The 12,004-nt window shown below is 40.5% G+C and overlaps 1 protein-coding gene across 7 annotated transcripts in view; it reads right to left on the reverse strand.

The window, feature by feature from the left end:
- Positions 1-12,004, reverse strand: part of LOC117754222 (microtubule-associated protein 4) — a 98,163-nt gene that overhangs the window by 57,691 nt on the left and 28,468 nt on the right. The window lies entirely within an intron of this gene.

Here is a 12,004-nt window from a genome sequence, read left to right on the forward strand (position 1 = left end):
TCAGAGTGTCCAGTTGATTCAGCCATGACACAGCATTAATCATAGACCTTGGATCAGATTGAATTGGTCAGTAATTCTTTCTGTCCACCTTTACCCACACAGAAATTATGAATGTGAAAGGTTATATATATTTTTTTTATTTTATTTTTTAGATCAGGTTTATCGATTTATAGAGCTATGGGAAATATATTAACATTTTTTCTGTAACATCAACTAGGGGTCCTACTAGGGGTCCTCATTTCTTCCAGGAATATAAAGAGGAGAAATACAAAATGGAATTAATTTAATAGCAGAGAAAGAGAAAGAAGACGTATGATGAGGAGAGACGGGGAGATCGCACATCTGGAGAAGGGATTAGAAGAGTAAAAAGGACTCCGACAGTGCCTCTGTGGTTAATGATGCTGTATAATGCCCAGTCACTGTGTGAAGAGTTCCCCCTTCTGTTACTCTGACATACTTTCCCCACCTATAGCGACTGGATATTCAACCACAGCGACATACTGGATTCCTTCCTCCATTGGTTCTTTGACCAGTTATTATAGGAGATCAAAGCTTGGCCTAGTTTTATTTAATCCAGCCAGTAACTCGCCAAGGTTTAACTTTAAGAGCTCCTCCTGCAGCAGACAGGGCACATGGCCTTAATGCACACAGATACCACCAACATCAACAAAACTATAGTATATCCAGGGTTCTCTGTTGGTATTTACCTCACGTGTAAAGTATATGAATGTGATGTGGACATGCATGAGGCAAAATTCAACAGATGTACAGTATTAGCCTGGTTTAAACACTTGTAAGGTTTGCCCACATGATTTGTTCAGGTTCATAAATATCTGGTGTTGTGCCTAGTGATGGTCACATTTCAAACATCTATCTATCTATCTATCTATCTATCTATCTATCTATCTATCAATTCCAGAAATCTATGTCTGTCTGTATGTGGCTCATCTTATTGGCTTCACACTTTGGTTTGCTAACAGCCCAAAAATAAACAGGCGACCAGCGCTCTGTAGCAGTGGCGACTAGGGCTCAACGTATCTCAGCGTAAGTGCTCTGTAGACGTGGTCAAAAACAAACTGTTCACGGCAAAGACAACTGATTCTACAGTTCAGGGGTTCTACGTACTGAGTCGACCTTCACCAAAGTTTGAATTAACAGGTGAACAGCTTTTTGTGCAGCAGTGGTGATGCTCGCTCAATCACTGCAGGCCACTTTTACAGTTTCAGAGAGAAAGCTGCAGCCAGCATCACCACAGCCCTTTCCAAATAGGTATGTTTACAATGGGCAGTTATATAAAAATCAAGATTTGAATCATTAGTATAGCCACAAACAACAGTTGTCTAGTAGTCCGACCCTGCATGCATTTTAGTAATGTGAGTCCCTCCCTGTGAACCTGCTGACCCTCCCCATGTTCATAAAGTGAGATAGTGTCCAGTACCTTTGTGCTTCTTTTAAAATGCCCCCCGACAAGAACAGAGAAGTCAATGCTGTTCACTATATTGTTGACTAGTCAAGTCTTTGAAGTTACAGTATTCATCCATCCACTTATTCATCAGGTTCTTCATCTATCACTCCAGGGGGATGATGCTACTTATTCTTGGGTGGGTGATGGGAGAGGGTCACTTGTTTTTGTGCCCTTCAGTTCATTAACTCTCTTGAGACATGGGTCTGTATACAGTTTATCTATTAACAGCATCTATTACGATCACAGCAAAACAAACAATACAAAAGCCGCATCCTGGGATAGGCTCTATCCATTTGGGAAGTAGGCCTACAGCAAATGGGAAGATGCATTAATGGTTTGTTTTATTGTCTGAATGTCTTGGATTTCTAGAAAGGCACTTTCACATATAAATTCTTATTATTAGTGGTGTTATTATTAATTGTTTCATTATATTGCCTGAGATGAGCCAAAGTGTAAAATGTCTGAGCTAAGAAGCATTTTGGGACGTTTCTGGTTACATTTTTCCATGAGTAAAAATGTGTTTCTAAATGAAATGGTGCTGGGATTACAGAGAGTCAGGAGGCTAATGCAACGCTGGTACTAATTCCGTGTGCGAGAGGGTGATGTGCATTGACAGGCGGTTGAGAAGCAAGGTGCATTGGATGAGACATCTCTCTGTCTGTGTGTGTGTGTGTGTGTAGGAAGCAGGAGGTTGACAAGACCTAGAGGTTCTCAAAACAAGGCTGCCTTTCCTTCTGAATCCAATCCAAGCCATTGTATATTCCACACGTCCATGCCCTCACCTGAAAACAAGCCTGTGTTTGTCTGTGTGTTTAGAGGAAAACAACGCGGAGGCAATCCCTCTGCCGCTATTTTAATCCCCTCTAACTTTCTTTTGACCTTCTTCGTGTCAGTGTTTGTTAGTTTTTATTGGCAGGATTAAGGAGTTGAACTACCGAGAAGGATTTTGCCTGAATTTGCAATCCAGCTGTCACGCTTTCTCCTTGCAGTCATGGATGTGTTGAGTCTAGCAGGGGGACTGCGTTTAGCTCCCACCAGCAGGGATTGTGCAGTCAGTACCCGTCAAATCAACAGATGAAGTGAACAAGTACTCGAAGAGGAGGAAAATCACTAGTTGCATGCTGTGCTGGATGTTCCCCATTCAGAGCCTTTCACGTTTGAAGCTGAAAGGAAAGTGTGAGGCCTCAGACACACACACGCGCTTTATTCTGACATGAGAATAAAGAGGGAGAAATCTGTTCACTCAAAAACATACACACACATACGTGGGGATACACACCAAGACATAAGAATCGAGAGTCAAACACACACACACACCTTCACATGTGAGGAACACAGATGAAAGGCTTTCCGTCGACGGAGGAGGCATCAGTGAGGGGGGAATTATGTTTTCTCCCAGCTCGGGGATTAAAGCTGCATCATGAATATTTAAAGGAGATTTACCCCGTATTTCTGACACATCACTTCTTCAACTAAAAGAGGCTGACAGCATGAGTTTATCAAATTACACAGTGATGGTGATGTGCTGCTGAAAGTAACTGGAGTTATGGTGTTAAAGAGATGGTGACAACTTCTCCTTCTTCAAAAGATGAGGCTACGACAATGAGTTCTTACATATATACAGTATATATACAGTGTTTTGAATCAACTCTGTGTGAGTTTTAGCTGCAAGTAAGTTAAGTTAAAAGCTGTTGACAGTCATTAAACCTGACCAAAAGAAAACTTTCTGCAACTACAGAGTCTAAAGGCAGGATTATGGCTTCGCAAGACTGTAATGCTCATTGTTAGGGTTCACACACACACACACACACACACACACACACACACACACACACACACACACACACACACACACACACACACACACACACACACACACACAAATGTCATGATGGCATGGCTGCATGGGTTTCAACATCTTTCCCTATTTGAGCCATATGTGATGGTTTGCATTTATGCAGTGGATCATACATAAATGAAACACCCTGGAACCATGACAGGAGCTCAAGGTCCTCAGATGATGCATGTCTTCACTGTGTGGGCAGATCCACATCATGTACTGTACTAATGTAGAGGGTTGGCTATATGCTTTATATACACAACTCCTCAAGTCTCTATCCCCTTCAGTCTGTTAAATATAGTAATCTTATTTTATTGTATTTGAAACTTCCTTCTCACCATCCAAGGGTAAAGTTAGAGAGCAGCTGTTCAGGGTGAGGTTCTCTTGGGGTCGGGAGGTTCATACTTGTGTGTGTGTGTGTGAGATTATTTGTGATGTACATTCGGAAAGGTAGGGGATGATCCCTCCACTGAATAGCACATCTGCCTACACAGAGAGTTCAAACCATCTCCTCCTCTTTTCCTCCCTGCATCACCCACGCCACAACTCCCAGTCTAAGTAGGACAGGCTGCCCCATATAGACTGTCGCGTGCAAACACACACATGCTGACAGAGAGCATTGCACAGGTCACAGTGATCTCTGGAGGTTACAGTATAGTGGATGGTAAACCCTGAGCAAAACCGCATGTCATCTCCGAGCTACCCTGCTGGTACTTAACTCAACAAGGTCATTACATGATAGAGTATGCTCGAATGGAGACACAACTAACCATTAGTTAAATGATTGATAATTATATTCATATTTCATCAAGCATTAAGTCTTTAAAACGTCTAAAGCAAACTATCCATCATAATTTGGCAGAACAGAGTGAGGTGAAGTCTTCTGAGTGTTTTCGTCCAAAACCCGGCTGATGAAGATCAAGTGATATGATCGAGAGAGGCACTTAATGGCTTTGGGGTGAGATCGATTGCCTCAAGCCAAATTTATTTACATTAGAGAATTAAGGTCCACCACACCCCCAACTGCTATTTACTACATCCTGTGGATGTACATTACATTACTTCCCATGAAGTATTTTTGCAGTTCCGGTTTGCACTACTCTCATCCTATCCCCCCGTGTGCCTTATGACTGCATACTATGTGTATACTGAGTTGTACTGTGTACTATGTTTTAAGTACTTATTATGCGTACTTATATGATCTGTCTACTTATATGTTTACACCGGGAATAACAAAGAAACGGCATTTCAATCCCGTCTATGTCCTGTACATATGGCAGAATTGACAATAAAGTTGACTTTGACATGACTATTTAGGTTTAGTGATTTAGTTACAATCCTGCAGTGCCCATTCTAAACCTGCCAGTTTGGAATGGACTGTAGTTTGATCTGTGTTGATGCTCCGGAGCTCAGAAGTATTCCTTGTCATTAATGATCACTTCTCTAACAGGCCTACAATATGATGTCTCTGTTTTGTTGTATTCTTTGTATATACAGTCACTGGTGCAGGGTGACAATAGAAAACTTCAGTTCATCCTACCTGGTTTATCCACAGTGAGTATTTTATAGTCAGTGTTTTGTATAAAATGAAACTGATGACTGGTTCAGGAGATGTGTTCCATCACAGATGTTTGTGGAATTATTAGGTAGATGTACTGCTCCTTAATAAATAAACTTCAACACTCTATTTTACACACATAAAGTAAAGGAGGAAATAACGCCACATTGTAAGAAGTTGTCATAAACATTTCCCCTGATTTTTCAAAGAATCGGGAAAATAATATGCAAATGAATTTGTGTTTACACCCACCACTGTATTTTAGAAGCTGGGAGCATTATGATAATAACTTGGTGGCACTAATTCTCCAGTTGGATGCTATTAAACCACAAAAGAGGATACAGATAAGTTGACATACTTAGGAGGATGTTTCAAGAGAGATAGGATTCATGTCTGTGAAGATTCTCAGTCATCCAGGTCATGGTATATCCAAGTGCTAAAAAAAACACATCAACTGGACTTGGTTGAGTTGAGGATTCCTATGTCACAATAATGAGGGAGAATGAAAAATGCGAAGCAAATATGACATTAAGTCATTTTTGTTGACTGGTGATTGGGGTGTCAAACCAATGAACACTCATACTTGTCACTTTGAAAGGCAAGTACTTTGTTGTTTAGGTCGGTAGACTTGTGCAAGTTTTATTTAGTACAGCTGAGCATGGTCCAGTGTAATCAAGTGCCAACTATTGAAAAAGCAGATGAGCTTCTGCCATGATATCTCTCTCTACTCTGTGCATTATGAGCTCTTTAATGTTTAAATCCTGCGAGTCTGCCTGTAATTTGGAAAGAGAACCTCTAATGTACTGATACCTGACAAACCTCTCTAAAGAAGGTAAAAGCCCCTTTATTTCCTTTTCTATGTGTGTTTTAAGCAACAAGGCAAACGCAATTGCTGGTTTTTATTCTTATCCCAAAAAAGGAGAGAGTAATAAAGTAATGTGTTTTCTAACCATCCTTCTGAAGTAAAAGAAAATCACGTCCCTGCGGCACACACACTAATCTTTAAGCTTCGCACTGTAAAAAATCCACGTCCTCTGAAAGGTTACAGCCAGCATGACTAAGCGTCTTGTTCTCTCAAAAAGCTGCTAAGGTATAAAATATCCGAAACAGGAAATAATACTGTGCATAATTCAAAACGCTGCGAGGGACAGGAGAGACGGGAGAGGAGCCAAGAGAAGGGAGAGGCAGCAGTTAGACAGTAGATAAAAGATTTAGTTCAGGTTGGTTAGAAGAAGAAAGAGAAACCCAAAGCCAGGTAAGTGTGTGTTATATATTGCTTTATTAGCACAAGGTGCAGGCAGACTACAGAGAGAGGCACATCTATAAAAGGACACTCTGGGATAGACACTATATGGAACAGACTACTTGAAGAGGCTGAATCTAACCCATTATGCAACATGTATGAACTTCGCATGCAGCTAAAGAATAATTAAAAAACAATCAAAAAGGATGAATAACATTTAGTGCATTACACTACAAGGTGAACAAATTTGAAACACGGATGTAGTGGCAGGATTAAGCTCGACCTCTGATCCCTAATAACATCTGTTTAGAGGTCTACAGTGACTTTTACTGTCAGCAGCACCTAGATGATCAGATGAGTTTCACTGATGTCAACTGAGTTCAACATGCTTGTTCTTTTTTAACATTTTGGAGAGGAAATGCCCTTTTTTGACTTGTTGGCAGGCCACAGAATCTCACTAGGCCTCATTCACAACTCCTTGTGAACATTTTCACTAAGCAGAACATTTCAGATTAATATTTCTTGTATCTCTCTGTGAGAATGCTACTGTACCACTGTAGTAATACATGGTGCTAAGAGGTATTGTATTTGTGGTACTAAAGAATGAAAACAAAGTTATATTGGTTTTTCCATTACAAGTTTCTCTGGATAATCCATAAAACTCTTTGTCAACAGTTTTCTTAGGGACTATTTCTTGGCCAGACAGTGACCTCTGATCACTCACGCTTTAAAGCAAACACTCGTATTTGGAAAACAAAAAAGAGATGCTAGAACACTAATTTGTTTTGATGGTGGGTGCATATTAGAGAAATTTTGATGCAGATCCACATCAGGGGGCGGATTCAGATATTTTTTTCCTCTTTCTTTAAAGGGATAGTTCATCCAGAAATGAAAATTCACTCATTATCTACTCACCCCTATGCCAATGGGGGGGGTAGGTGAAGTGTTTGAGTCAATAAAACACTTCTGGAGTCTCAGGTGGTAAACTTTGTTAGAGCAGAATCAGATACAATTGAAGTCAATGGTGAGTTCTTCTTCAGTTGTAATAAAACAACAGAAAAACCACAACATGTTTCCATACTGCTCATGTGGTGTCATCCAAGTGTCTGGAAGCCCCGACATTCAAATTCAACTCGAAACGAGGTGATTTACACCGTGTTTTAAGCTTAAAAGTCTTCTGATATCTTTCGACAAGGTCCGCAAGCTTAGCCTCTTCCGGTGGCCTCTTCACTTTAAGGCTTAAAATACAGTGTAAATGACCTTGTTTCGAGTTGAATTTGAATGTCGGGGCTTCTGGACACTTGGATGACACCACATGAGCAGTACGGAGGCATATTATGTTTTTCCTGTTGTTTTATTACGTCTGAAGATAGGTCACTAATCAGCTACACTGTTTACCCCTGAAACTCCGAAAGTGTTTTCTGGACTCAAACACTTCACCCACCCCCCCATCGGCATAGGGGTGAGTAGATAATAAGTGAATTTTCCTTTCTGGGTGAACTATCCCTTTAACATTCAGAGATAGATCATTATTTCATAATTTTCACCTTTTTAAGAGGGAATAACTCATGGATTTTTATGAAACAAATCCATTCACATTAAGGGTGGTGCATGCATGAGGTCAACTTGGTGCAAATTGATTGAATTTAAGGGGGATTTTGTGGATGAGGCCCAGTTATTGTCGGCTAGTTTCCTCAATAGCTTGTGGCTACATCACCCTGAAATCTAGAATAAAACCTAATAATCTATTTTGAGGTGAATGTAAGTGTTTTATCGTTTACATGTATTGCATAACAACACAAGAAAGCATAACACACAAACAACAAACACACATGACATTATTAATATGTTTAAGAAATTAATGGAGGCAAGCAAATTAAATAGGCGAGAAGTTTATAATTCAATATAAACTGAGACTTTGAGGAGTTTCTAAGAACCAAAGAAGTGCAGACTTACAGCTCATCAACAGTGAAAAGGGACAAAAGACGACTCAGAGACCAATGGGATATCTCTCTTACATTCTTTACAATAATGATTGTCAACTCAAGGTCTGGCTTTAATATTTACTTCTTTATCTTTTTGGTTAACGAAATCTAAAAATAGTGCAAAGCAGTTAGAGAGTCCTGGTCCATCACAGGAGAAAAACAAACAGTTTGACATAAATAAAAATGGTCCTTTGGTGGGTTAATATGTGAGTATGTTTGTGTGTGTGTGTGCTGGTCGCTGGGTGTTGACAGATGAGGCTTGTAGCACTGGGAACTCAGTGTAAGAGGATTCAGACAGGAGGACAAGGGTTGGCAGCTCGGTGGGGTCTACGCCTCTGAATCTGTGTGTGTATGTGTGGGAGTGTGTGAGGATATAAACATTAACTTGTCTGTCTGCTTCAATGTGCATTAATTTGCCACGGTATGCTTTTAAATACCTTAAATTAAATAAAATCTATAAATCTTTGTTAATAGGTGTTTAGAAAAGAAAACTGAGTAGAGGACTTTTCATTGGACAATGGCCAAAAGGAACTACAAACAATAAAAAAACAAATTGACTTTCAAATGTGACTGAAATCAGTTGTGTGTGAGAGACACACAGTTTGCCCAGAGGAGCGAATCACAGTGTGCCAGCATTGTTTGGAGGAACAGCGTGTGCTGAAGTCAGGAGAGCATGGCATGTCTGTGTGTGTCTGTGTGTCTGTGTGTGTGTGTGTGTGTGTGTGTGAACGTCTAATGTGGACGCAACCTCAGACTTTCTTCTTCACATGGGGTCAAAGAAGCCACAGTTGGGGTAGATTGTGTGGTGGCTCTGTGTGTGTGTTGCACAGGGATCGGGGAAAAGGTGCACAGAAGCGGAAGCACAGCTGATTGACAGTCGGCATGGTGGTGGAGGCGGGTTCTAGTCCTCTGAAGCATGGGGGATTGAGAAAGGAGGGGGACAGAAAAAAAATCAGGGAGATGAAGAGAAAATCAGGAGGGAAGGGTAATAAACGTATGGGGTGGAACGCAGTGAGGGAGGGAGAGAAGGAAAGGAAATTTAAAATAAGTGCATCAAACAAAATTCATTGGGACAGGAGACAAAATAAAGTGGCATAAAGGAGAAATGAAAGTACAAGATAATAAATCATTTCAAAGTAGGATGAGAGGGAGGGATAAGGAGGAGGGGGGGGAGGAAGAAAGCAGGTTAGTAAAGCTGTCAAAAAATCAACTGCTACTCATCTAACAAATGTCAAATACTTGACCAACGTGAGAAATGCCAGATTTATGTCCGTCTGCAGGTCGGGTGCCAGATTTATCTACATGACATTTTCAATGGTGCTCATTGGTCAACTATTTGGGAAAACACTCATTTATATATATATATAGTTTTCTTTATAGGCCATGCAGTATATTCATGCAGCAGCGGTGACATGCAGCATCACATACACACATCTGCATTTGCTCTTGTCAGGATTCAGCTTACGCTCTCAATTCTCTGACCCAGTTGCTACTTATACCGCCTGCGTCCTGCATCTGCTCCCAGGGGTTCGCTTGAATAACAATGATGAATGAATCCAACGCACCTCGACAAAGCCAGATGCTCTGTTCACTAAAGTAGCCCCAATAAAATTATTATGCCACACCTCACACTGTCCTTTTCTATTACACTGCAGATTTCATTATAAGGACAGTTTGGGCAATCTGAGACAGAACTGTAACCAAAAGTTACAGGGAACATCCACTCAACTGAAATACACACATACTGCTCTGTAACCATGGTAACACAAGCCACCCCATGCCATGCAAACAGCCAGACAGCCAAGCGGTGAACATGCCAACGCAGATGTCAGATTAACATGCAGATCACTCCTCCCACCATCAGCAGCGTCCGTCCCCACCAAGCTTTTCAGACACGTAAGTGGATCATATGCAGATCATGAATACGGCAGCAGGCAGGTTGGGCAGCTTTCACCTTCCTACGTTGCACTTGTACTGATTAGAGTTCAGTGGAATTTAGAGAGACACCTTCTGTTTATAGTTTTTTCTGAGAATAATCTAGGACGATGGACAAAAGGCTGGTAACCTTCCAAATAGGGCTCAGACAGTTACCACATCATCACAATGCAACACTATTGTGTTGACCGTATATAAAGGTGGACGACATGACAGCTCCCCGAAAGTGAAGCCAAAGCGTCTTGCTTGCCCCCTGGTGGCTGGCTGCAGTATAGGTTATAAACACCATCCCCTCCATGTTAGTGGATGGGAATTTAACATGGAGCCACCCAATTGATCCAAATAGCTCTATTAATATTCTGTTTATCAATGTAGCATCATTACCTCTAGCCAGGAGCATGTGCTATTTTCAGAGCTAACCTGCTGCCATTTGTACGACTAGTTCATAGTTGACATTGTGTTATGCTGTAAAGACCCTGGGAAGGCCACTTTAGGTTTGAGACTTTGATTGTGCAAGCAAAGCACAGTTTGTCAACAGTGGTCAATTCACTTCATAGTCTAAGGCCTCCTCCCCCTGGTAGTGTTTATTTTATCTCTTACATCTGTGACAGCTCTTGCCCTAACACCCTGTAGAGTCAGTGTATCAGATCTCTGTCTGCATCACTTCCTCTTACCCTGCTGTTTGCCTCAGTCAGTAGAGTTGAACTTTTTTGAAGTTTTGTTGTTGAACTGACTTTTGTACAATATGTTCTACTTTACATATATGTGCTAATTGCATGTTTTCAGTGTAGGAGACTTTTTACATACTAATTCATGCTGGCGTGCAACATTCTTTCACTGCCAGCGGCATGCACAGCTGTGAAGTTTGAAATGGAACAAAGTGAAATGAGGAGCAGGAGTGTGTGTGGAGTATGGAGGCTGAGGAAAAATTAGACCAGAATACTAAAAAAACAACAACCGATAAGCTGGTTTCCAAATAGGACCACACACATAAACACACACCCACACACACCAGAAACAGTTCTCTTCTTGTTCTATTTCGGTAAAAGCAGAAAGCCAACAGGCAAGGAGGATTCGTCACTAGACACAATAAACATTCATCTCTAGAGCCGAGTCTCTTCCCTGCAGCTAATTATCTCTGATATGAGATTAGACTACAATGATTCATTGGCATTAGAAGTAGACAATAGGAGTGTTTAGTAAAAGGGACATGTGTAAATGGCCGTGTTATTTCATTTGTTACCAGCAGAGCTGCTGATGTTATCAGGGCAACAATTTCTGCTGCCAATTAAGTATAATTTTCATAAATTGATTATGCAATTTAACTCATTTGCATTTTCACAGCAGAATGAAAATGAAGTCTTAACTCCTGTGTGTATATCCTGAGCTGGAGAAAGCAATGCAACTTTCACTGGTGACACTTTAAATCAAATGTTTAAGGTGAAAGACAAGAAATGTCCCACCCCCATTAACGATAAAAGAGAAACATGTTAAACCTGACAGTCTATCAGTGTTTAAAGCCAGCTGATATTATTATGTTACACACTGACAGTTAAGGTCAATTATGTTATCACATTTAATACACCTGCAGCAACATCCAATATTTATTCTCATTATTTTCAATCAAGAAAAAATATACTTTTACTCACAGCCACTATGTTTTGGATGTTTAGGTGGTCTTGTAAATTTCACTGATTGTGAAACAATTCCTGGAACAATGGAGACGGTCCTGGCAGTGCCAAAGCGATTAAAGAATCTACAGTTTGAGACTCAGACAACCCCCTCCTACAATCCTCTAATGATGTTGTTCTCCCTGCTACTACAATGCACAAACTAATAGTGAGTTATGTGTAATAATGTGCAGGGTTAAATAGTTTCAGGTACAAGAGAAATCTTTAATTTTTTCATGTATCTGGTAAGTTTTGTGGGAATTTAGGGTTGTAATGATAATATTTTAAAGGCTGATCCACGTATTATT

Source organism: Hippoglossus hippoglossus, chromosome 20 (genome assembly GCF_009819705.1).
Source record: "Hippoglossus hippoglossus isolate fHipHip1 chromosome 20, fHipHip1.pri, whole genome shotgun sequence".
Classification (NCBI taxonomy): Eukaryota; Metazoa; Chordata; class Actinopteri; order Pleuronectiformes; family Pleuronectidae; genus Hippoglossus; species Hippoglossus hippoglossus.